Source organism: Apteryx mantelli, chromosome 4 (assembly GCF_036417845.1).
Source record: "Apteryx mantelli isolate bAptMan1 chromosome 4, bAptMan1.hap1, whole genome shotgun sequence".
NCBI classification, from domain to species: domain Eukaryota; kingdom Metazoa; phylum Chordata; class Aves; order Apterygiformes; family Apterygidae; genus Apteryx; species Apteryx mantelli.
This window is the reverse complement of record NC_089981.1, coordinates 28,685,766-28,711,413: the sequence shown is the minus strand read 5'-3', so window position 1 is coordinate 28,711,413 and position 25,648 is coordinate 28,685,766.

Sequence of the window (25,648 nt, the reverse complement as noted above, 5' to 3'; positions counted from 1 at the left end):
CTGAAACTGTGTGTCTTTCTGGGAATGTTAGATGTGTTCAAGGAGAAAATACTTCAGTCTTTTCCAGAAATAGTTGGACATCTCTGCATTTCTGTCTTGAATTCTGCTAAAATTTGCTTCCTAAAAATTGAGCAGAAAAAAGCTGAAATGGAAACAAAAGAAACTGAAACAATAGAATCTGTCATTTAGTAAACCTCCATCCTTTTACCCGCAGTTGGCATCAGATGCTAGTGAATTAAACTCAACAGGTGTTCAAATGAGCCAATGCAGATAATTAACTTAAATGGTTCTATTTTCTTAAAAACTGTCAGGAAATAAACTCCCTCTTCTCTTTTATGTGGTATACAATTATCTGGCTCTGTAAGGCCCACATCTTTTAAAAAGGCCTAAACTCAGCCTCTGATTTTGTGGGAGCAATTCACTGCACTCTACATGTTTAACTACATAATTATTCTTGCAAAAGAGGTAGTTAAAATCTGTGTCATCAGTTTTGCCCACAGTTATCATAATTGCAAATGTGAATTTGCATCTGCAAAATATTAGTTTGTTTTTTAAAATCAAATGCTACCTTTCTAATGGATATGAATGTTTCTTCCTTGATCATTTGGTACATATATATGCATAGCCATCTATTTAAACAAAGGAAATATTTTGTAAATACTAGTCCTTAGGTAAAAGAAAACAAAACCTAGGTTTGAGATAAGAATTGTCAGGCTACTAATAAGATGGGGGAAGGAGCTCTGAAAAAACATCCTCTGTCGGTGACCTCCTTCCTCTGTTGTATCCACTGTATAACCTCAGAAAAGGCCATATTAATTCTATTTTCTATGATGCAGTTTGCCAGTCTGTACAGTGCAGATAACAAATTATCTAATAACTGCATAGTTAGAAAACTATCCCTACTGTTAGTGAAATGCTCTGAGATCCTCGGAAGATTGGTGGCATTAATGCAAATTATTATGCCTTAAAAATAATTAACAGGCCATCTCTGGCATTGAGAACAAACTTTGCGTGTACTATGCGCTTCCTTTCTCTCCAAACTGTCAGACACATAATTGCCAACTTCACTGAATGACCAAAGGAGTCAAACAAAAATTATTTCAAATCGTGTCGTGTGAGCTGAGAGGACAGGAGCCCAACAAGTCTAACAAAAAGTGTTGCCTGTGTGAATTTTTTTCTTCTGAACCCATAGACTGATTCACTGCCCATTCCAGATTAGGCTAAGTAAAATGGGATGTAAATGTTGTCTAGACGATGTTCACACGCCCTATAGCATAAAGAAATACTGATGGATACAGAAACATGGGCAGTGGAAAAATCCCAGAGCCATGCTCTGGCTCTTTGGTTTTGTCATTATTGGGGTTGTTAGAGAAAGAGCTAGGAAGAATTTGGGGTCAAAATTCCTTTGCAAATTTTTGGGATCTGTAGGTGAGGGAGTTGTAGGGGAAAGATCTTTCCTCCTGACTTTAGTAAAGAGATAGGATGTTAGGACTGCGTGAGTGATGATCAGCATTTGGAAAAGATTTTTTGTTTCTGAGTGTGGATTAAAGTGCATGGCTTATAACAAGTAGGGCCACTACACTGGTTTTACGTTTTTAATAATATGCCCTAGATTCGGTAGAGTCAAATATTAATAAAATCTGTTCTTATGTCTAGGGTGACACGCATGCTGTCCAGAGACCATGTAACGTCTTGGAGTTGATGAAAGAATGGAATAATAATCTGGACATTGGTGAAGTATGCAGTGTAGAAGAAGAATCAAATAACCCAGCTACTGCATGCCAACAGAAGGAAATCAGTGAAGCCCAAGAAAGCCCTACCAGGAACAATGGTAACATAAAACTTGGTGCAGAAACTGAAACAGAGAATGGGGGCAATAAATCCTCCACAGCAGTGAAACAGGTGAGGCTGAATGCAGTATTTTAAAAATATGAGGCAAAGCAAGTGATAAGTAGAATTAAAAGTGAATTAGGAAATTTTGGGCAGGACCTGGTGCAAGGGACAACTGCTGGTGTCTGGTGAAACATTTATATGTAGTATAAGAATAGAAATAAACATTAGGATATAGGGTGAAGTCTCCACTGTACAGTATCATTTAAGTGCTATGTACTTCAAGAAACCATACTGACCCAGAATACCAGAAGTCCCTAGCACGTAATGGCGCAAGTTCATTCTTTTCAGGTGTAGGTGTGTGTTTGTAGGAATATGACAGAAAAAAGTAGGATCTTAAGATAGCAATATTCAGGGGCAATGAAGGGGAATCTTTTATAGACAGCCCATATATTTTCCCTCTGAGTAATGTAAGTAGCCATCTTGGGATGCTAATGGAGGGGCGGAGAAAAAAAGAAAAGAAAATGATGTTTCATAAGCAACAAATGTATAAACCACTATTAATAACAAAGTCCAAAGTTTAATATTTGGGATAGTCACTTGATTTCTTTAGGTAATTGCCCAAGATACTGAATTTTCTTTCATAGTGCCTCTCTCAATCCTTCAGCTGAAGCAAAGAAAAACCATAATGAAAATACTAAGGATTCTGCATTAGCTGTGACCTCTAAGGCTCTCAGATTGATCAGTCACAAGGCAGCAAGTGGCACCACAGGCTGAAGGCATCATTGTTAATATTGGATGGGTTCTGCTTTCAAAAAGGGTCTACTTAGCAAAGAATGAGCTTCTGATATGAAGTAATAATACATATTTATTATAGTTGAATATTATTGTGTGAATTAGAAGTGAGGGATATATATGAAAAGAAAAGAAAAGAAAAAAAAGACTTAAATACACTGTAGATGCCAGAATCAAAATCACAGTTCTGGAAATTCTGTTACATGGCCACTCTAACTGGAGATACCAAAACTGCATTCTTCACTTTCAGGATCCTTGGGCAACAAGATTTTGTATGACGGACATGCCCAGAAATGTCTAGCCTTGGTAGGAGGACGTTTTTCTACCAAGGCCCTTTGAAGGGCTCGGTCAAGGAGCGTTTCCAGACTGTAATAGAATAAGATTTGTTTAAAACATGTTGAAAACTACTTTTTCTTAAAGATGGGCCCTGAAGAGGTAGAGGTGGTGATACTAGTGCTACTGCTCTTTTCTGTGCTAACCTAGACATGGGATACAAGTTGCAGGGGATTTCAGTTTCCTTTTTCTGAGCATGCTGTCTGCAGGCACTTCTTTTCTCAGTGAGGACTATGCTGAGTATCCTTCAGGGAACCCTGGCGCTCCTTCCACAGATAGAGGCCAAAAGCTGTGTTTTGAATTCCACTGCATGGACAACATACATACAAGTAAATCGTGGCAGTGCTTGTGTTGGAGTTTGCTTATCTTTCTCCTCTCTTCCTTCTTTCCCATACAAGATAAAATGCAGGACTTGGCACAAAGATTTTCACTGTATGGGGGGAAAAAAATCTTTGCATATCCCAAATGCAGCACAGCTGTATGGAAATAAAGCTGTAGTTGCTCCTGCAAATAAGTTGTCAGTTGGGTCACAGTGCCTAGCAGAAGAATTACAGAGGATGTCTCCCTGAGAGCACTATTTCCTTCCAAATCCATTACATAGGAAGTCATAGAGGTGTTGTGAAGAACTGATCTTCCCAAACATTGGTCTCTTTTTTTGTCTGTCAAGCAAGATAGACAAAACCCAAGAATGTACAGAACTCCTTACAGGGTCAGATCATCTAGCTTAGTGCTCCATCTCTGACAGTGACAACAGGAAATGCTATTTAGGGAGAATGTGCAAGCCCAGCTGGTTCCTCCTGGGTAGTAACCTGGCATCCAGAATTGTTCTTAGTGTTCTTAGAAGGTACATCCCAACCTAATCCTTTTAGTATTCATTATGGACCTGTTGTCAATGAATATGTCTAGTTCCTTTTTGAATATGCTGATACCATCTACCTCTATAGCTGCCCATGGCTGCAAGATCCAGAAATGCACTACTTTCTGTGTAAATAAATACTTTTTTTTCCTGTTTTAAACTGATCTTCTATTAGTTTCATCAAATACTCCTTCATTTGGGAAGTACAGGATTTGGTGAACAGTTCACATTCCTAATTAAGCAAAATCTCGGTCATATCCCTCCTCATTCACCTTCTTGCCAAATCAAAGAGTTCCAGCCTTTTAATCTCTCCTCATATATTGGTGCTCCATCACTTTGATAATTGCCATTCTCTATACTTCTTCTAACTCCACTGTGTCCTTCCTGAGATGTGGAGACCAGAACTGCACACAGTGCTAAAGATACACATGCACCGAGGTTTTATATATTACCAAAATGGTATGTATTGTCTTGTTCTCAATACCCATCTCAACAATGCCGGGCATTTTGTTGGCTTTTTGGCTACCACGGCTTGTCCAGCCAGCAATTCCAGAGAACAGTCAGTGCTCAAGATCACTTTTCCTGTGTTGTAACTGTAACTGCCAGTTCTGAATTGAGGATCATGTAGACCTGCTTTAGATTATTTTCCTCTAAATGCTTTACCTTTTTTCTTCCTTTTTCTTTATGAAGCCTGTTTCTCTGTGTTCTGCAATGGAGAAGGAATATGATTTTGCCCAAGGGGAAAAGTGTGCTTAGCACATTTCCAGGAGCTTAGCTGTGTAAGAATTTTACTGATGATGAACATACAGATGTTGTCACTTATCTGGACTGTTCCTTTCCCACGAGTAGATCCATGTTCACAATTACTTCATTGATGCAAGTTCTCTAGGGCCTTTTTAAGCCCCCAAAGTATATCAGCTTATTGCTTCAGCCCCTTCAGTCTTGTTTCACAGATCAGCAAGAAAGAAAGCAGCACACCTGTTTTACCAAATGGAACACTTAGAAAGAAGAATATGACCCTCAAGACTTCCAGCACTGTGAGTAGTTTCTCAAGTGCCCTTGCTAACACTTTATTGAAAGATTTTTTTTTTAATTAAGAGATAAAGTAATGTGTAATTAAAGACTAGTTGTCATATTTTCCTGGTAAAATATTGTTTAACGTTCAGGCAGGAAACAAAATGTTGAGGACCTGCTATTTCCCTTTGAGGTGACAGAGGCTTAGATATTTGGGTTTCCACCTGTAGATTTAGGAGCATGTTTTTAAGCTTTAAAAATATGGGACTACTTAATCTGTTAGTACTTAGTATTGCTAGTGTTACAAGGAGCAATTTAGAGAGTGATATTTTTGCAAGTCAAGAAATTGTCATTATACTGAAGAAAAAAAAGGCTTAGCTCTTCAGTAGGTATAAATCATTATTTTTCTACTAAAATCACCGATTCTTATCAATTAAAGATATGTTCCCAGGAATATTCAGTTGTTTTGCTAGCTTTGTCTGGTTTTCCAAAGTAATAAATCTTACAGCAAGATGAGTAACTTGTAAACCAGAGAATAAGTCTTGGTCCAATTAAGACCATTGATAGGCTCATATATAGGCTGAATTTTAACCACAAAACAGACCAGAGAAATAGATACCAAGGAACAATCTCATACTTATGAAAGATGAAGATACAATTTAAAATTGTATTTGAATATTGTGATGAATTAATAACTGTGATCTTGATTCAGAAGCCTAGCTAGTGAAGATTAAAATCAGAGATACAGTTGTAAACAGTTGTTAAAACAAGAAAGTTCATCTCCTAAAGATGGGATTTAAAATTTAAAGGCAAGAAGCTTCTCCCTATGTACCATAAAGAGAGATTAAAAATATCTTTTATAATGCAGTGCTTTTATTCCTTTATGATCTTATTTTTACATATTTTTATGATATATACTACAGTAGAGTAAAACTGGCATAGTATATTATTATTGTTCTCTGTTGCACTACTTTGTTCATATTTGTGTTGTTCCCACCTTTCTAGCGAGTATAAAAAGATGTAGTCTTTCATTTTGTTGTTTTAAATTATAGTCCCCTGCAGGTAGGTCAACATCTCCAGTATCAATTTCAAAGTGGAATCTGGAGTGCCAAGAGAAGAGGGGAGAATTGGACAAGTCCATAGGGCCTTCAACCCAGGGACTGGGAAATAAAAACATACAGAAGCCTGCTGTCACACTCAGAACCAAAAAGAAATCATAGGACATCCATCAACTCTGAAAGACTTCAGAGTAAACAACTATTACTTGTGCCAAAATGAGCAGACGTTATAAGGACGGACAAATATATCCTGAACTGTTTGTCTTTTTACCTTCCTGGACCCTTTAATCAGAAAGCTTTAGCTTTCCTTTAACATTGAAGAAAATCTAACAGCAGTATGAACTCCTAACCTGTAAGAGGACATCCACTGATAGTATTTTTGTCAGAGTACAAATTATAGAATTGTCTAAAAATGTATGTAATTTATTTGTTCTCTACTAACAGGCACCATGCCAGGTAGGCAGTTTGCTTTCACAAATCCATTTTCCTGTGTTTTACTTGCATTTACTTTCTTTAGTTTTGTCACAAACATTTAAGGGGAAAAATGAGGCCAGAATCTGTAATAGGGATTCCTGATAACTGTGTGCTTTACACTATGAGAATATTCTAGGAAATTGCTTATAAATTTGCTCTAGGCATTACAGCACAAGTGCTTCAGTCTGGAATTTGTTCCTGCTATTTTAAGTTGCTGTCAATTGCTTATTTTTAAGCAGAACTTATTTTAAGCTTGACAAATGGGAGATGTATTTTTAAGTACAATGGAATTGCTATGGTTCTTGCTACTGAATTTCTCGTTTGTTGATTAAGTTCTTTAAATAAAGCAGGTGTTAGAATAATGGCCTTTACAACTTAGTTAATCTTCATTTTCAAAAGGATGAGCTACTGTTAAGCTTAGGTTTATTATAGATATATATATAAAATGCAATGTGATTTACTGTTCCAAAGACAATGCCATTCTCTAAAGACAGATCTTATTGGTAGACTGGCATTGTGGTGCATTATGTGAGCAAAATGTACACACTCTCAGTTGGTTAAGAACAATTTTCTTCAATATATGTACATTCTGCGTTATGTATTATTCAAGTAATTCTGCTGAGAACATCAGTCTGAGGAGACACCAACTACTCAGATCTCTTCCTTTCTCCACCATAATCTTAGAGTTCCTCTTACAGTTGTTACAGCCTTGATTTTATTTAAGTATGAAGTAATTCTATTAAAAAGCCAAATTCTTTCTCTGAAGATACCTGAAAACTTGCAGAGATCTTATTTACAATAAAGTAGTTAAGGGCTTTTTGACATCATGTAATATTAAAAGGGTAATACATCACTCTCATTCTCACTGAAGAATGTATTTGTGTGTATAATCAGGCACCTTTTTAGAATATTAATCTTCTAGTTTGTGTTTTTCACCTTGCAAAATGCAGCAAGTTTAAGAAGGTCACAAATTTCTATACTTTTCTGACTGAATGCAGTAAGAATTTCACTTTAAGCAGGAAGTTGTCCTTTCCTTTTCTTTTGGTTGTGTGCTCACACAGCAGCTAAGTCTACTTCACAAACTGGCTCTAATAGTCACACTGTTCTTATTTGAAGTGGATCAGATCTTTTACAAAGTCCAGACTGCTTTCTGGTTCTCATGACACCAAAACGTTAGGTCAAACTGTGGCCTAAATAACTATCTCCTCGGCTGTTAACCGACACCGCTCATTCTTTTCATTTAGCAAGACAGTCACTCGAAGGGCATGGCTGGACTCAACTCTCTTAAAACAGCGGCTGCATCGTTAGCCAAGCTCAGGGCAGTCCCACCTGATCGCCGTAGCTGCAGAGCAGCAAAGTGCTCTCCCTGACGTGGTACGGTGCGGAGGGTGCAGGTGTCCTGTTTTCAGAGGCACTCTTTTCTAGCACAGATGAAGTTTTTAGAAGCCCAGCAGACATGCTGAGATTTGCTACCACCTCTGCTCTTTTGAGCCAAGGAAGCTTGAAAACATACTGCTTCACATCAAAGGGTTATGTCATTTTTACAGCACCAGCAGAATACAGTAAGTATAATTTACCTGTATAAAGTGAGTTATTTACTTGTCATGGGTGCATTCTTCTGTCTTGAGGTATTATATCTTTTTCAGTAGATCTTAAGATATTTTAGCTAGAACACACCTTTTGTGGCCAGCTCCTCAACAGACTTGCCTTTGATCTCACCTGTTCTGATTTCACTCTCCTTCCCTCCTTTCTCTGCAGTTCTGGCTTTGATTCGTATGTTGTTCTTTTTTCCACACCTTGCTTGCTTTTCTGCCACAGACCAGATGTGTGCCCCAGTCCCATCTCTGTCCATCCCAGTGTGTCCTGTGCAGGCACGGGCTGGTGGGGCTGCTGTGGGAGAGGGCCGCAGGCTGCCAGAAGGGTTCATGCGGCCGTAGCCGGCCTCCTGACGGCACCAGGCTGCTTTGGGGAAGGCTGGGGCCAGGAGCAGGCTGTAAAGCTCTGCAGCAGTGCTGCCGCGGGGGCCTGGGGCCTCCCTGCTGCTGCAGTTCCCAAAGAGGCAACGGTTCTTCCCAAAGGTTGGAGAAGAAACTTCCATTATATCACTGCTAGCATTAAACCTCTTGTTAAACAAAACAGAGCTCTTACAATAAGCTCCATGCATTTTTCCTTTTTCTTCCTTATCCTTTTCTTTATGCCTTTTTTCACTCCTTTTCAATACCTACATTTTCTCTGTTGATTTTTTTTTCATTTGTCAAAAGATTTTTGTTCTTCTTCCACAAATCTCTTTCTTGTTTCTCCTTTTGATGTGGCTTTTCTCTGTGTTTCCCTTTCAACCCTCAGAGCTTACTTTAGTCTCTTCACTGTATTTGCTACATGGAGGAGCCCTATTTAAAAATTAAAAGTAGATTGCATGGGAATTTCATATTTCTCCTTGTCCTCTAGGACCCCAATTCTCTTCCCTCCTAGTTCTATGAAGTTTACCATCCTTAAATGCTCCCTTCTTGACTTCCACATTATGTTACTCATCTTTCTCTCTCTTGCTCTGTCCTTCCACATAATCTTCCCCTTCACTTATTGTTGCTTGATATTTAACTTCTAAGGCAGAATGAGAATCCGTGGTAGCATTCAGATTACCCTGCTGTGCATAAATACTCTGATCTGTAACTCAAGCTTTACTGACAAACACTAACTTTCTGACTGCATCTATATTGGCTTTTTCTTTCATTTTTTCTATCACACACTCCATAGCAGTAGCTAGGTTGGTAATATTAATTGTAACATCCATATTATAACCACAGTCTCGTAGAACCCATTACAGATCAGGTCTGTACGACATTGTAATTTAAATGATGGTGGTTGCTGGCAGCCTATCTTTGCTTGTCCTTCTATTATTACAACCACCAGTAGAGCTGTTCTACGGGGAAATTTCAAGTGTAGACAAAGCTTTACTCAACAGTAATCTGATCCTTTAAAAATGCATCACCAATTCATTTATTTCTCATTTCACATATGAAATTTTAATAGATACAATCACCCTTAAGGATGTTTCAAATATTAACATTATGCACAATTACAAAACAGAACCTTTTTTCTGTATGAAGCTATCAGCATCTCTGAACCAAGTAGTTTTCTGTGCTCACATCAGGTTTACTATCAATCAGAAACTTATTAACAGCTGTGTTAGCCCTAATTAAGTGCAGAGCAATGGCAGACTTTTTAATTAAGTCTTATTTTCCTAAGAGGAGACTGACTGGTGTTTTTTCCCTCTTCTCTTCCCCACCTCCATCCTTATTTACTGTGTAAAGCATGCGTTAAAAATAACTGGGACACAAGATGGGACCGTTGACATGGGGCCAAAGACACCAGAAAATGTTTCCTTTCCAGAATGGCTGCATGGTTATACTTGGCATATTTTATCTGCTTGGCTTTTAAAATAATTCCAAAAATTTTGAGTGTTTCTGCAGTGCTTTTCATTTGAATTTTTTTTATTCTCTTCTTGTCTGAAGAGACAAGTGTTAGCAGAAGTATTATTGAAATTAATTTTAGTGTATAAATTAATTTGAGAGAAATTGGTGACACATGACACCATGTGCTTCAAAGTCCTGCTGCCTGAGTAGACCTCTAGGCATGTACTAGAAAACATGCCACACGTGAATGGAGAACCTGGTAGTTATGAGGATGGGCTTCACAGGTAAGTCAAAATTTAATTGTCTCCGTGAGCAAGTGGTTTTCTGTGTCCTGAGCAACTCTGAGTGGTATGTGCATGCCCCTGAAGGAGAGGTACAAGTACCTTGAAAATGCTCTTAATCTGCACTTTCTCCCTGGCACTACTGAAACTGGCATCTTCTTTAGCAAACCACAAACAATTGTGCCTTGTTATTTTGCTCGCAGAATAAGCAGTGTGCTCCGTCAGAGACAGCAAACTAATCTCCCACTGCTTCTGACAGGGTAACATCAAGCATGAACATTTTTATTCACCACTACAAGTATAAAAATGCATTTACCTGAACTGTGTTCAGTTTATATTTTAATCTTGGAGACAAGATGACTTGGGGCAGATTCTGACCTTGCTGTGCTGCCAGTTTACATGGGGTGAGGATCTGTCCCTTGCGGTTTATCGAGAAGGCAGTGTCAGCCGGCCTGAGTTTTGACACACCACATGATACGAATTTAAGGGTTCGTTTCAGGCACAGAGCTGCTGAGTTTGCTTTTGCACTTTTCAGGCAGCAGACTTTTCCTTTCAGCAAAGTGGCTGGCAGGAAGAACTCAGCGTTTTCCTGGAGAGGACTGCTCTACAAGTCTTCATTCATAAGCAAAAAAAAAAAAAAAAAAAAAAATTTAGGAAGATCAAGCCGTAGGCCAGCAAGTTCAAAAGAAGCAGCAGATCACTGGAGCCTAAAAGCCATAAGAGCTAATGGGGCAGGAATGGTCATTTTCTAAGAGTTTACAGAGTGCCTGTTGCAATCTGAGCTGGCCTGAGCTCAAGGCGCTGATGCAATATAAGCGCTGAGGACTGTAAACTCTCAGTAATAGCTGTGATGGTCAGCAGCAGCTTTAAAATACTATGTCTCAATTACGGCAGTAAAACTGGGTCTAGATATAGCAGCTCTCCATTATGGGCATGAAAGTATGTCCTAATTGTCTGCAATACATTGTTCAATGGGGATTACAACGGCAACACTATAAACCCTGCCTTGTGAAGCAAACTAGTTCATTTTTTTCAGCTACACATACTGTTTTGTTCCTGTGTTATTTCCAGCATGTGTCTGTATATTTAGAAGTTTCTGTTTAGTAATTCTTATGGTGGTATACTCTATTTCATTACATTCACTGGGGTTAATGAATGACTACTATTTATACATTGTCTGGATATTAAACCTTAATCCAAATTTGAGTCTAAACCCACTTCTGTTTCCAGGAAAAAAGCAACTGAGATAATGCCCAAGCATATTTAAAAAGAGAATAGGTTTATTTGTAATGTTTATGGATCATTTTCATACTTACATTATCTTGACTACACTGGCCCTGCGTGCTTCAGGAGTGTCCCAGTTTGATTACTTTCATAAAAAGCAGAATAGGCTCATGAATTTCTTTTGCTTCTGCTGTCTCTCATCTACTTACATTAGGCTTAGTTTCATAGTGGAAGAAATGTTTATGTCCTCTGAAGATTAATTGAAAATATGCCATTTTAGTTCTTTTGATGGCAGTAGCAATAATAGGTCAAGGTGGGGTTGCTGATTTCCAAACATGCTGATACCAGGTGTCTTGGACCAGGCCGGTACCGGAGGCCGAGCACATTTCAGCAGTGCTGTTTAGTAACGTGCACTGGCGCAACCCAGCTGGAGGCCAGGGCCACCAGAGAGTCTTTCTTGGGAGCAAGGTTGTACTTTACATGAGAGTAACTAGAAGGAAGAAAGCACCACTGATCAACCCAAAATGCTGCTGTCTGACCTCTTGTTTGTAGTGCTATCATCTTCATTTAAATACAGCAGAACAATACCTCAGCAAAATTGTAAGCAGGGATTTTGCTGGAAAATTTCTACACATGGAAGAGCAATTGCGTAGCTGAAACCCTGAGCTCTGCACAGCTTGGTGGAAGTGATTCCCAGATAGCAGCCACTTTGTGTGCTTGCCCCCTTTGGTCTAAGTGAGGCTTTGGAAGGAACTTTTTAAAAACAACTAACACTGTAATATTCCTTAAACTTCTGCTCGTTTTCCATCTAAAATATCTGCTTTCCAAAGGTGGAAGTGCGTTGTGGTAACGCCTAGATTGTTAGGACCTCCATAACAGGCAGCATGGTTGAGTTTTCTATGTCCAGTGTGGAGTTTGCACTGTCAAAATTACTTTGCTTTTCTGTCTCAAATAAACACATTGAGGAGCACCATAGATTATGCAAAGTTTGTTTGAATAACTACTGTTTTCTGGTAAAATTTGAATTTAATGATAGCAGTGAGGTTTAATAGGTGTTAAAAGTGAATTTATCTTTCATGTTGCTACTGTGTAATAGTGCAGCGTAGCTTATTGTGCCTATATATTTATAATCTGCATGAAAAGCAGACAAGTACCATGCAAACATTATGGTTCAGGGTCTGTTAATAAAAGCCAGTGATTAAAAAAAAATATGCCCTTCCCTTTCCATAAGACTTGGTTTGCTAATTATCTATAAAGATACATGGACATGCATAATCTAAGTATGACTATCTGTTGAAGAATGCGTTATGGAGTTATTGCAAGGTTCTTAGCATTAACTAGGAAACACTTTGAAAAAGATGGTGCATCAGTACATACTATCAGAGAAAAGGAGACGGGGAGGTGAAAGAGCAGGAGGGAGAAACAGCAGCAGGGGTAACTGCTGTTACAGGTATCTGATAGGAAGATTGCACATATCTGGCATGAAGAAAGTCAGAAAGAACATCTTTGAAAGAGACAAAAGGGCTCTCATCTCCCCTTTCTCCCTTTATTTATTTAGTGAATTTAGTGCTTGCAGAAAGCACCTGTTTGGCAGCTCTGTACCTTGTAGTCTTGGGTTTATTCCCAGGAGAGTATACAGTACAGACATCTACAGCGGGAGTTTCCCCTGCTTATGCTCCGAAGGGGTAATGCAGGGTGCACTTTGATCTCCAAGGAGCGTCCACCCCGGGCCCGCCTGCCCGCTTTGCCAGTGGGCTGCAACGGTGCAGATGCGGGCGGGGGCGTCTGAGCGACTCGTGGGTTGGATCCAGAGATGCAAAAGCTGTTCCTGCCCCAGCCGTCGTCCCCACCCTTTGGTGGATGTTGCCACCCCTGAGGCAGGTATGTTGGATCCACTCATGAATCAATTATTGAACTGTCGCATTTTTCAGCCTAGCCTATTAAATTAAACTGACATGAGTCTCATTTCACAAAGACATTAGATAGTGATGAATTTCAGGTACTGTTAACCTGGTTTTGAATTGGCCAGCTAGAGACAGACATTCATTTTTCATTCCAGGTGCCAGAACCACTGTCATATCCTATCTTGCCATCGTTGTTGTGGCTTGTGGATCAATGGGTGGCTTTCCTTGCTAATTCATGAGAAGGGGCGATTTCATAAGGAGAAAGGGAACACAAGAAGGCAGAAAGGTCAAAAACTGTTTTTTTCTTGTTAGAATCCTGAGGAAAAAAGTGCATATGTAAATGGTGAAACTGGCTGACTGGTTTAAGCTTTGTTGGAAGAAAAAGCACAGTGCTGCTTACGCAGACTTGAAAAGGCACTGCATGGAATAAGCAATGCAATACATGTTAGGGAAAACCCAGAAAAAATGGAAGAGAAATAGTCCTTGCTGCCAACAGTGTTGTTTATAGCTTCAGGCACAGAGAGTAGTTTAAACCTTCCCACACTGCACAGACCTTGTTTCGCCTTCGCTCTACTTCTCCTCACTGGGTGCTTCATTAAGGAAGCTGGAAATCTTTTTATTGCCGCTTGTTAAAAGGGGGATGGTCCGCAGCCTGCTCCGAGCAGCACCTGTACTTGTCCTGCCTTCCCTAAAGGAGTTGCCTTCCTGGATTTTGGGTTTGTCAGTGATATTTCAAACATTTATTTCAAAACAAAACTAAGTTCAAACTAAGGTTGGCTGCTCCTTCAATTTACTCTGTTTTCACTGCCTAGGAGTGAAAGGAGGAATCAGTGAAGGTCTCTGTGCTACGTTTCGATGCCTCGTGGTGGGACGGAGCCACAGGAACCTCTGTGGCATTGGCTGTGAGAGGCCAGAGAGGCTGGGCGCTGGTTTGCAAAGCAGGATACAGGCACGTGCCGGTGCCCTGCAGCCTGCCTCGGTGACCGTGCTTCTCTCTGAATGCACTGCTTCTCCTTTTCACTGTGAGGAGAAAATCAGCATGGAAATCCTGGCAGATATTTCCTGCCTCGTGGAGCTGGGCATTCATTACTATTAATAGAACTCTTAATTGGCTACTCGGTAGCACCTATAAAAATTGATTAGATGCATATGGGGAAATAAACCTGGGTTAGACCATAGTGGTACAACAGATATGAATTTGATGACCTATTAGGACTTTTACATATCTAACAAAAGATTTTTTTAGTAAACATTAAACAGCCCAAATTCTGCCCTTCGGCACTTCTCCCAGTCTAATGAATGTATAATGAAAGCAAATATTTGATATGGCAGAAAAATCCTGATTTTTAAATCTCATTCCTGTATATTTTCAAGAGGTTAGCTTACTTGACATGTAAAACATCTATGAATTTTAAGTGAGGCCAGATTAGTAAAGCTCTATAGTTGGTCTTTCATCTTAATGTGACCAAGAATGTCCTCTAGCTCACCCTATTTTCTAAGAAATTAAAAAATATCAAATTGCACATCATCTCCTGCCATATGTCTATTTCTTTCCTGGGCTCTGCTCTACAGCGGTGTTAATTGACTTTCCTAAACCCTCTTCTCCTGAGTTGTGACCACTCCTGATGAAACAATCAACAACGCTGCTGAGCAGAACAGGAAATGAAAAAAACAAAGCAAAGCAATGAGCCACATTAAATATAAAGTCATTTCTGCAAAATGAAAATAAAACCAAAGTAGTGACATATAACCTACACTTAGAACTTGTTAAGTTTTGGGTGCTCATGTAGAAAGCTGAGTTTTCAGGCTCAGCATGGCCTGAAAATCAAAGACTTTTTAAAAGCATTTTACATTGAGGAGACAAAATCATTAGTGAGTAAAAAACATAGACTGTCATGCACGTTTGACTCTGTTTTAGCAGACTTTGAATAAGGTCACAAAATTGAAAAACCTTGATGGCTGTTAAATAAAGACCATATATTCCTCTATTGGGCAAATGAGTTGTTTATTAAATCTCTATTTAATAGTTCAATTGGATTAGATGACAGTGAACAAAAAATAACAAGGGCCATAAGTTAGCAGTAAGTTAATGAACTTACTTTTTAACCTTTCACTTTGGTCTTCAGAGAGCTACATTAAATCATTAGCTCTGTGCTTTATGCTAATGTAAAGTATTTACATGGCTGTACATTACCCCAGTGCCTGTCAGTTTGAAGGCTGGCGAAGGCACCTGGGGGCAGTGGGCCAGCTGCAGCCCGTTTGCCCCGGAGCCCGGGGAGGCTGGGCAGGAGGATGCAGCGCGCTGCCCTGGCTGGTGCCTCTGTGCTGGCCAGCAAGGCTGGAGCCTGGGCTGCCCGTGTTCGTGGAGAGCTCGGTGCCCCACCACCAGGGTCTGCTCACCTGGTAACTACCCCTCACCTTTGGGTGCCTCCCTGCTGCTCCCTTTCTGCGCGTGCTTCACCCAAACCTTGCTCTGGTAATGGGATCTGTCCGCTTCTCTGCGGCTTTCCTGCGTTGCTGCTGCTGTAGCAGTTCTGTGCTTTGTGCGTGTTGCTTCAGGTAGTGATGTTTGCAGCCTGATAGAGGTGTGTTATTCCTTTTTGCTCCACTGACTACTGAGGCACACTGAAGAGGGAAAGAGGGTTGCTCTGCGAAACTTTTCTAAGAGCCTTTCATGTGCATGCAAGTCTTGCTGCTATAGTGCCTGAGAGAGCCTGGCATACACACTTGTAATGGCTGATGAACAAACACTATCAGCTGAGCAATTAAAAAACAAAAAAGAGAAATGCAACCACCTCTCATAACTCTTGCCAGAACTTTCTTTTCTTAAAAGCTTAGCTTAGATTACATGATCAGCTCAGAATTGCCTGAACTTTCCTTTTTATAGATTAAAAAAAAAAAACACAACAAAACAGCTCTTGTGGTTGCAGAGAAAATTTTGAGAATGTGAAATCCAAATAGACTCAGAAATGAAAAAGCAAACATAATGAGTATGAATTTTATTATCATTAATGCTTTGTTCATTTTCTACTAGTTTTGTGATTTTTGACCTCTCAAAGCTGGCAATACTGAAAAACGGACCACAACTAGGGCAGACTTATTTCAAGCTTCCTTCACAATATTATTTATTCAGAGATACTACAAAATAGCTATGAAGTTAGAATTTTAATTTTAATAACACTTTTTTTTTCAGGTAAGGTCAATCAATGTTTTTATTATGACAAGTTATTTTAAGCTACTTGGTATTCAAGGTATTTGCAGCTGCAATGAACAAGTTCATTTAAACATCAAATAAATCAGTATTTTCACTAGAGGGAAACTTTTAAGTACCAATTAAGAATGAAAAAGTGATATACATTCTTTAATACAATATTAATGTGTGAGAAGGGTGATCCCAACTGTACAAGGAAAAAATGCAGCTATGCATATGCTTGTCTTAAGAAAGGGGGTATTTCTGTCACTTAAGAAGTGGTTCTTCTATTACTGGCTAATGAATGGAAATCCCATTGAATTGCAAGGCATCGACACACATGACACAGCTCTTCAACTAAAAGCACAGTAGATTTTCACAGTGATAATGGAGGGTATGAGCACTTTGTACGATGGATGGACTGTACTTGTCTTACTATAGTGTTCTGTTACCTTTCAACAGTGTATAGATCATAGTTAAGAGTTATGCTAAGCACTTAATTCTGTTATTCTCCTTTGAAATATCAATCTATCTGTCCGTAATGAGTGCGTAGAGTTTTTTAATTGCAGCGGCACAGGCAAAATTATGTCCTTTAGGTCAATCAGAATGTGAAATGATCTCCCCAAGGAAGTGGTGGCAGTCTTGCTGATGTAGTAACTTAAGCCCATGCTGAGCATAGCAATCAAAAACATTATAGTGAGAACTACCTTGCCTGGGTGTGATGATCTAGTGCCATATTCTCTTCTGGTATCTGCAGTTCTATTTTTGTTTGCTCTGAAGTAACAGATGCAGCACATGGAGTGACCTAAGAAGAAAAAACAAAGGCAGGAGTAGTTCCTTAAAGGAAGGGGCCTTAGGTGGGTGTACCGCGCTTAGGTGGGGGTAAGGTGGTGGTGTTGCATGGAAGAAGTATTTTACAGGTGTCCAACAATGACTGCAGGGCTATGTCAGGAGACATTTACTGAAAAGTAAGGTGCTTTAACCAGGAGGAATTTTATCACCTTGACTTAGATATCTTTGTTTCACCTTAACACTTGCTTGATTTTATAGCAGTTGATCTGCAGGAGGTGTCACTGAACAATAAGGTGACAACCTCACCCTCTCAAAATGACATAAACAACATTTCCTTTATGTTGTGTTTGTACTTGTTGTGCCAAAAAGGTATTTTCTGAGCACAGACGCTTTGGGGAACATCTGAAAAAGGGGAAAGAAAGAAGGGGGGGAGGGGGGGCCCTCAAGTTGAATTGTTGGACTAAAGATTGCCTAGTCTCTCTATGAATTTCATTAGTTACTTTCCTGTGAAACAGTTTTAGAAGCCTATTTACAACAATTTTGGTTTTCTTGTTCTAGTGACTTTCTTGCATTAATTTCTATAAATGCTTTTTTTTTCTGTGGTATTTCTGTAAGTGTTATCCAAATGTGCAATTTAGCAACTTAACAGACTGTTTTAACTGTTTTAAAACAGCATCCTTATGAAATAGATTTTTTTTTTAAGACAGTAAAATATATAATCTCATCCTGATTATCTGAAAAAATGTATTTATTATTCATAAACACAAAAGAATTTGGCCATATAAAACTAGATGCAGTGAAGTTAGCTTGGTTTACACAATTTGGGAATCAGTCCAGCTTCTTCTTGAAATGCTCATTTTCCAGTTTTTGCATAGAGAATCAGAGTAAAACAGTATAGCTTCTGCTCCCTTGCTGGGTTATAAATAGTTTATATATTAGGCATTTAGTATTCATTTTTTAATAAATCATCACATGCCCTGAAATTCAGAAAGCTTTGATCTGTGCATGTTTTTGCAAATACACAGCACCTCTGTGGTGACCCCACCGCTAATAGCAAGCTGAACATAGGGCTTTTCATAAGAATATTCAAAATTTTTGCTGCTTGGTCAGCAACAGCCTTGGCTCTATGCCACATCATTTTCTCTCCATGCACCACTGAATGAGTGTTGTTGGAGACATGACAAAAACAGGCTCAAAATTATCATGCATATGATAAAAACACCTTTGTGGATATTGCCATGATAATTCCAGCCTTGCAAGGTAAAACTATGTATACAAGAAGCCTGCAAAAGAGAGAATGGGGAATGTAGTAATTGGGAAAGTGAGTGGAGTCATGTGGGAGAATATTTGTACCAGCTAATTCTTTTCCAGCACTGCAGATGTTACATTAAAGAGCTAATGTGTAAGTTAATGCTGCCTGAGGCAGGATTAACTTCTAATGTGTAGGAACTGAAGATTGCTAATGGCCTTGCTAACATGAAAACCAGCTGGCAGAGGCAGGTGACTTAGCAAGGGCCCTCGGCTTGTGCCTGCTATCGGCCATTGCCAGGTGTGTGATTCTGAGCCCCTGCTGCCAGTCTTGCAGCCTGCCCTACTCAAGCGGGAGCGAGGTGGCTGGGGGGACTGGCCATTGCTGGAGTCAGGTACGAGAGGCCAAATCAATGCTTCTGACTGATTTCCTTCCTGATCCTTATCCCTTCTGGGGCTGCTGGACTGAAGAGCCTAGGCTACTTGCCTGGACCAGGTATGTGGCGGGTGCAGATCAGTGGTATCCCAGTGAAAACAGCAAAGACTTGCACCCAGTAGGATATAGTGAGTCTGGTCATGCTTTGCAGTATGAGGGAAGATGTGCTCTTGTGTTGTGCGATGGTGCCTGTATCGCTCCTTAGATGCTGTCTTCATAGGGATTTAGTCCAGTTGCGTTTTTCCCCACATGTGCTCCTAGGCTCTCACTTGCTCCCAGGTCCTTCCTGGAAAACCACTCCGCAGCATGTGGCTGTGCGCAGAGACCTAGTTCCCCGGGCTCCCTGTTACTTTCTCCGTTGAAGCGCTTTGCTCCTCCTGGTGTGGAGGCAGAGAGCCTGCGTCTCAGCTGTGCGAATGACTGCTTTCGCCTTCCTCCTTAGCGGTAGTTTCTGTTGGTTTGTATCTCTGTATTGGATATTGTGCAGTAATCTACTTTCTTATTAAAGTGCATGCTGTTTTAATATTGCTGCCTAACTCTCCTGTTAGGATAAAATGGAATCTTAAAAACGGATTAAAAGCAAGAGAAAGGGTAAAATAAATGTCTTCCCCTCCTGTTCAGAAAACAAGTGTTAACTGTGGGTCAAACAATGCAGTTCTTGCTGGGGAAGAGCTTGTATAGACTCAGCAGTGTTTATCTCTGTAGGAATTTTCCCAGTCAAGACCTCAAGATTCACACCTAAAAACAGTATTTTAAATGTAATGTGTGTTTTCCCTACAAGTCGTCTTTATGCAAATATACTGTCACTCAGCTGTTGCAGAGGCAACAAGACCCATCAGTATGTGTCAGTCTGGTCTGAAGGTAACTCTTTGGTTGCTGTATTTTAGAAATTCCCACCTGTTGTGCAGCTTTCGGGCTGAGCGCGGTGCATGTGTGCGTGACAGCTGTGTGAGGAAGGGGAGGCGGTAAGGAGCATTAGCAAGAATCCAAGGAATTCCTTTAGCAGCACCAGGCCATGGTCTCTTCCCAGCGAACACGGATAACAAGTTAACGCTAATGGGCGTTATGCACAAGGGAGAGGATGATCCATCCCACTTTCTGCACTGGGAAGTGCAATTCAAAGCTTTCCTGAGGCATCTTAAATTAGATTTCTTGGAGCGCCTGCCTTCGAGTTGTCTCACAGGCAGAACTCCCGCTGACTCACCAGGGCTGCCTGCGCACAGACCGATGGTGGGGGATGTCTCCTTTGTTTCTTTTCAGTAGGTATAAAATAGACATAATCACTCTCATTGATATGATATACATATGCTTTCCTGTTCATATGGTATTGATCCACTTCAAGGCATGCGCTTCCAGCTTAGATGAATGCCAAAACACTGGGAAAACAAGCCCTTTAAAAATTGATAAGGAAAGCACTTCCTTTAAAGCCAAAAGAGCTTATTCTGTGGCCTTGATTGCTGATGGGAGCTGAAGAAGCATAGATTAGTCAGGTTAACTGTAAAGACTAGATGTTTAAATGACTAGCAAGGCTATACAGATTTGCCATGGTGAGGATTATACAGGCCAAAACAAAATCCCCAAGGCCTTAGGATATGAACCAGGGGTGAGGAAAAGACCTACCCGCAAAACAGTGGGTTCTGTAACAGCTGCTTCAGGGTTTCTAGCATCTTTCTCTAAAGCATCTGGTATTAGCCATGGTCAGTGATTAAAATATGGGATTCAACCGATCTCTGAAGTCGAGCAGCTCCGATGTTCTAGTTTTATCCAATGGAAGACAAATGGTTGGATGCTTTTAACTTGGTAGAAGTGGTTTGTAGTATTAGCACAGACACACAGTATATTTGGCAAGATCACTTGCATTTTGCTTGTTAAATGAAGGAGGCAATGTGTGAATTGTTTTGTTGAAACTAAGTCCTAAACTGAGTTAAGCGGAGGAGAACTATTGTCAGAATAATGCCCTCGTATGATGTTGGAGTCTGCAATGCCAAACTGCCATTTCACAATTTTACATTTTTCTTTTTCCTCTTCTAAACACAAGGGGAATTTTAAAAGGATATCTTTCTCTTAAACAGCTTTTTGAAACCAGTGGGGGTTAATTAAAAACTAAATATGGACTCTACAATCACTCAGAAATTATTTACACTGTTGTTAAGAGAAAACAGTTATGAATATTAAAGAAGAAATTAATTAAGAAGAGAGGGAGAACATGAAGAAAGGCTCAGAACAAAAGCAGTCTGCATACAGATAAGGGCCTGAGTTCTCAAAGAATGGGACTAAATGCATACTGCTTGCACTGACCAAAGAATTTATATGCCATGAATGTGTACTGCAGCTGAAAAACTGTGTAAGCGTATGCATGAATCTTACTACATCAGCATTTGGCATGATCCTCTTCACCACCACTGCAGCTGTTTTCTGACATTTATATGTGCTGCAGTTCTGGGGCAGTTTAATTAGCTCTTAGAAAGTGGGGCTTGTAGTTGGGAAATACTTCTAGCTTTTGAAGTAGTATTATGCAAAGCTTTTGTAGGAAATAAGGCTGCATAGCTTAGAATAGGGTGCTACACTTTGTTTGCACTGTAGAAATCATGAGATAGCTGCTAATCTTTTCAGAGATTAGTCATATTATCTTAGCAGCATCTAGAAGCTGTGGTCAAGGTCAGGGTTTCACCATGCAACCTGTTTCACATAAACATAGAGTCATTTTCCTCACGCCAAACGGTATTGGCCAGACAGGCACAGGAGTTGTTACCTCCCTGTTTTGCTTGCAAGTCACTTCTCTTCCTCATCTGTAAAATGGAGGTATTTGCAGAATCTTCTAAATCCAGGGCCTTCACCAGCTTCTCTTTTGTTTTTAGTAACACTTGTGTCATTTCACCCCTACCAATGCGTCTGCCCTTTGTCTTGAAATGAGTCTCCTATTTGAGCTGTTTTGAATACTGGTCTGTCTGTGAATTGGGCTGCTATCTCTAGTCCATTTTGCACCACTGCATGCTATTTGTCATCTCTGTAGGAATTGGGTGAGTTTTAAATAATGTATTTTAGAATATATTCATGAATAAAAGCACTGTATTGCTTGGTACGTTTTGGGAGCGCTGTGTTACTTGTGAATATTAGAACAAACCTGATCATTAAATGCTCAGAAACCTGAAAGTTTCATGAATATTAGTCCATCAGCTTAGTTCCATCCAGCTGACTTTTTTTTTTTTTTTTCCAAAGGGATGAGGGATGATACCGCTTCTTGTTGGAGGTCAGTTGATATCTGACTCTATTCCCTTCAAACCCTTTTGAAAACATGGTCTTAAAAATGATTGTGTATTAGTCTTCTGCTCAAGATGTTTGACTTGGCCAAACAAGATGCAGGAACAGCTCTGTACAACGTAGGTGACTAAATCACATGCTTGTGAATAGCATACGATTGATAGAAATGGTTCATTTTTGGAGGCAAAAAATTCTAAATAATCAGAAAGAATAAATAGCTTCAAGAAAAAAAGGGTAAATTAGCTTTAAGAGAAACAGCAGCTTTCCCTTCCTCCCTTCTCTACCCACATCCTCAACCCCTTGTAATAGTAAATAATACATTTCATAACACATTTAATGCACTATTGTATCTATTGACCTAAATGTGAGGTTAATTGAGACTGTTTATTTTAGTGTTGCTTCTGCTGATGGAAACTAAATGCAAAATGTCTTTCAACCAGTCAAGACATTTTCTGCTGGATCCTATTTGCAAAAGACCCTTTCTTTTATATTTTTATATATATATATATATATATATATATACACACACACACACACACACATGTTTGCATGTGTATATATGTATACACACACCATATATATATAAGGTGTGTATGTATATATGTATAAAATAGCCTGCAATATGAAGAGATGACAGTGAAATGAAGAGCCTGGTGCAACAGGCTGAGTGAAAGACAATCTTATTTCATTCCCTTCCCTTTTTCTTTGCCTCTGCATCTCAGCAGGCACAATTTGAAAGATTTAGACTGTTTGCTATTGTGAAAGTAGATAGCTAGTACCCAGATCAGGCATGTGAGAAGAGAAGACCATAGAGATATCAGATGGTTAGTACAAACCGGGATCATTTAAGTTTACTCATCAGTATATCATCCAAAGAAGAAGGATCTCTTGAAATTTGTAATGCAATGTTCTGACTTTGTTAATGATAAAAATTCTCCTTTATGCCTACACACAACTGGAGTTCATTCAGCCAGAAGGTTTATGTGGGACTTGATGCCTGTGTTGACCGTCAGTATAGGGATCAGATTGCTGAAACACTGTTAGGACTAAGCACTGCCCTTAGCTGAGGGTAGGTTTCATTTTGGATACTTAATATGCACCTGTGTCTGATCTGTTCCACAAGCAGAAGATGTGGGGGGGAAGATTGCTATGAAGCCCCCTACACAACACAGCTTGCGTGATCGGCATTCCTCGACTGGCGCTTGTTTGCTGTCTGCAGCGCTATCAAGACAGGCCCGTTTTCAGGTTTCAAACTCCACTATACCTACCATGGGAATCTTTTTCAGAATAAGCTGTGTGGGGATAATAGAGAACTGGAAATAAGGAAATAGCAGCTTTAAATGAAAAAGGAATGGGATGATGGAGTATATTTCCTACCTCAGATCAAAGGTAGCAAATGTTTTTCTCCAAGGGTGGAGATCCAGGAATGGAGCTGAAGGAAGAAATGCAATTAAGAGAGAACCTGAGTTCCCCTGTGGTCCCGGGATGATGTTTCATGCTCTGAGTCTTATAAGGCTTATTGTATTCATCTTAAGCTGTGACAATAAGGTTAAAGACAGCAAAAATTATTTCAGGAAAGATTTATGGAAGAAATGCAGAGTATGCAGTAGTGATTAGAAGCAGACTTCAGGCTCTGGCAGCCTGAACACAAGTTAGAGACCTGGGTTAGAGATGAGAGGAAGCTGTATGTACAAATAGATGTCTGTGATCTTTTTGATATGAAAAGATCACAAATTATATCAGAAAATATGGGGTCAACAGTAGCAAGAATACCTCGAGGGAGACAGAAGTTACAGTAATATCAGAAGACAGCTGGTAATGGGGCAACAGCAGATTCCCCCCCCCCCCCCCCCCAGGACAATGATGGAACAGTAATTACCGAGAAACCCAGAAATCTGCAGAGTGTAGGAGTGTCTTGCTTGTAGTTAAAGAGATACTGAAATCTGGCATATATAGGAATCGAAATCTGATCTCTGAACAATTGAATCTACAGATGGTGGCTAGGTGAGAATGCAGATGGGATGGGGAAGGGGGCAAGAAGGAAATGAGCACTGCAAGACAGCCTTCCTCAAAGTACTAATGCACTCTAGTTATGTCCTTTTAAAGGTTCATTTGATAGTGAAATTGCATCTTTCTAACCCAAATCTTATCTAAAATTGAACCCATGAATAGGAATGGTCTGGGTATAAATGGATGCAGTTGGATAAGTCTGCTATGTCTTCCAGAAAACACAGTATAGCTGTGCTCTTTCATCTCCTCTGTTCTTCCCCCATCTCCCTTATGACAAACTTGTGCTGGTCTAGTGGGTGTTTTTTTTTAACCCTTGCTGATGTTGAATGTGCAGACTGCATTTATGTGGATTACTGGTGTTGGTGTGAAGATGAAATGCGTTAAGTGCTCTAAGTCATTAGCTGCACGGTATAAAGCATAAGCCTATATTGTCTGAAGCGACACTGATCTAAGGTGCTTGAAGCTCAGCATGAGAAACCTGAAAAGGGACTGAGATCTGTGGACTGCTCAGATACTGCTAAAAATCAGGCCCCTCTACACTGTCCCAAGTAGGTGACTTAAAAGCAAGAATTTTGGCTTTAATAATATCTTTTGTAAATGCAGGCTGGTTTGTTTTAAAAATGCTGTCTCCCAGCAAAACAGTTCAAAGTGAATTCCTAGGAAACAGAAAGTTTTCCCATATGTTGCATGTTTTGTTTTATAATGATTTCTGTGCCAGCAATTGATTGTTGTTTGTCTCTGTCCTCACCAATTTTTCTTTCTCCCTTCCAGAAGTAAATAAAGTTTCTTTGGGGATTTTGTTTTGTTCTTATCCGTCCTAATGAACTCTGGGGCAATCTCAGTGTCGGAAGAACAGGAAACCTCACATTTGTGTTCAGTGGAAAATCTCCCTTCTCTCATGTGCCGCAGTTGCCCCTGGAATCCGTCGTGTCCGGCTCCTGGTGTGCTGTGGGCACCCATGTTTGCTCTGCAGCTATTGAAGCTGGGCTAAGATGGAAGCAAAGCCTGGGGGGAGTGGGGTATGTTTCCTGCGCCTTTTCAAGAGCTGACTGAGAGCTTCAAATAGCTTCCTTTTTGCTTTACACCAAGGGAGTCTGACGTGACTTGGAAGTTTGTTATACTGTATTTATATGTAAGCATGAATCATTCCTCCCTCTTTGAATAAGAGATGAAACAAGTGGCAATGCAAATGCAATTGAAAACAAAATCCTACAGAGCCAAATAAATACTGTCCTTTGCATATTAATGATGAACTGATGGGATCTGCAGAAGATACTGCAGTGGAAGAAAAGTGTTCGAGTGAGTCTATCCAACCTCACTGTGGGAACCTCAGAGGACAGCAGTTAAATGCATTTACTGTAGAACAGAGTTTAAATGCCAGGGATTTAAAAATTGCAGGTTGGTTTTTTTGTTTGTTCTTTTTTTTTTTTTTTTTAAGAGTTATGTACAGAAATAGTCTAACATCTACACTTGTCGGCCAAGGAACCACTGCATGCTTGTGCAAGCAGCTGAAACCTACCAATATACTTTTT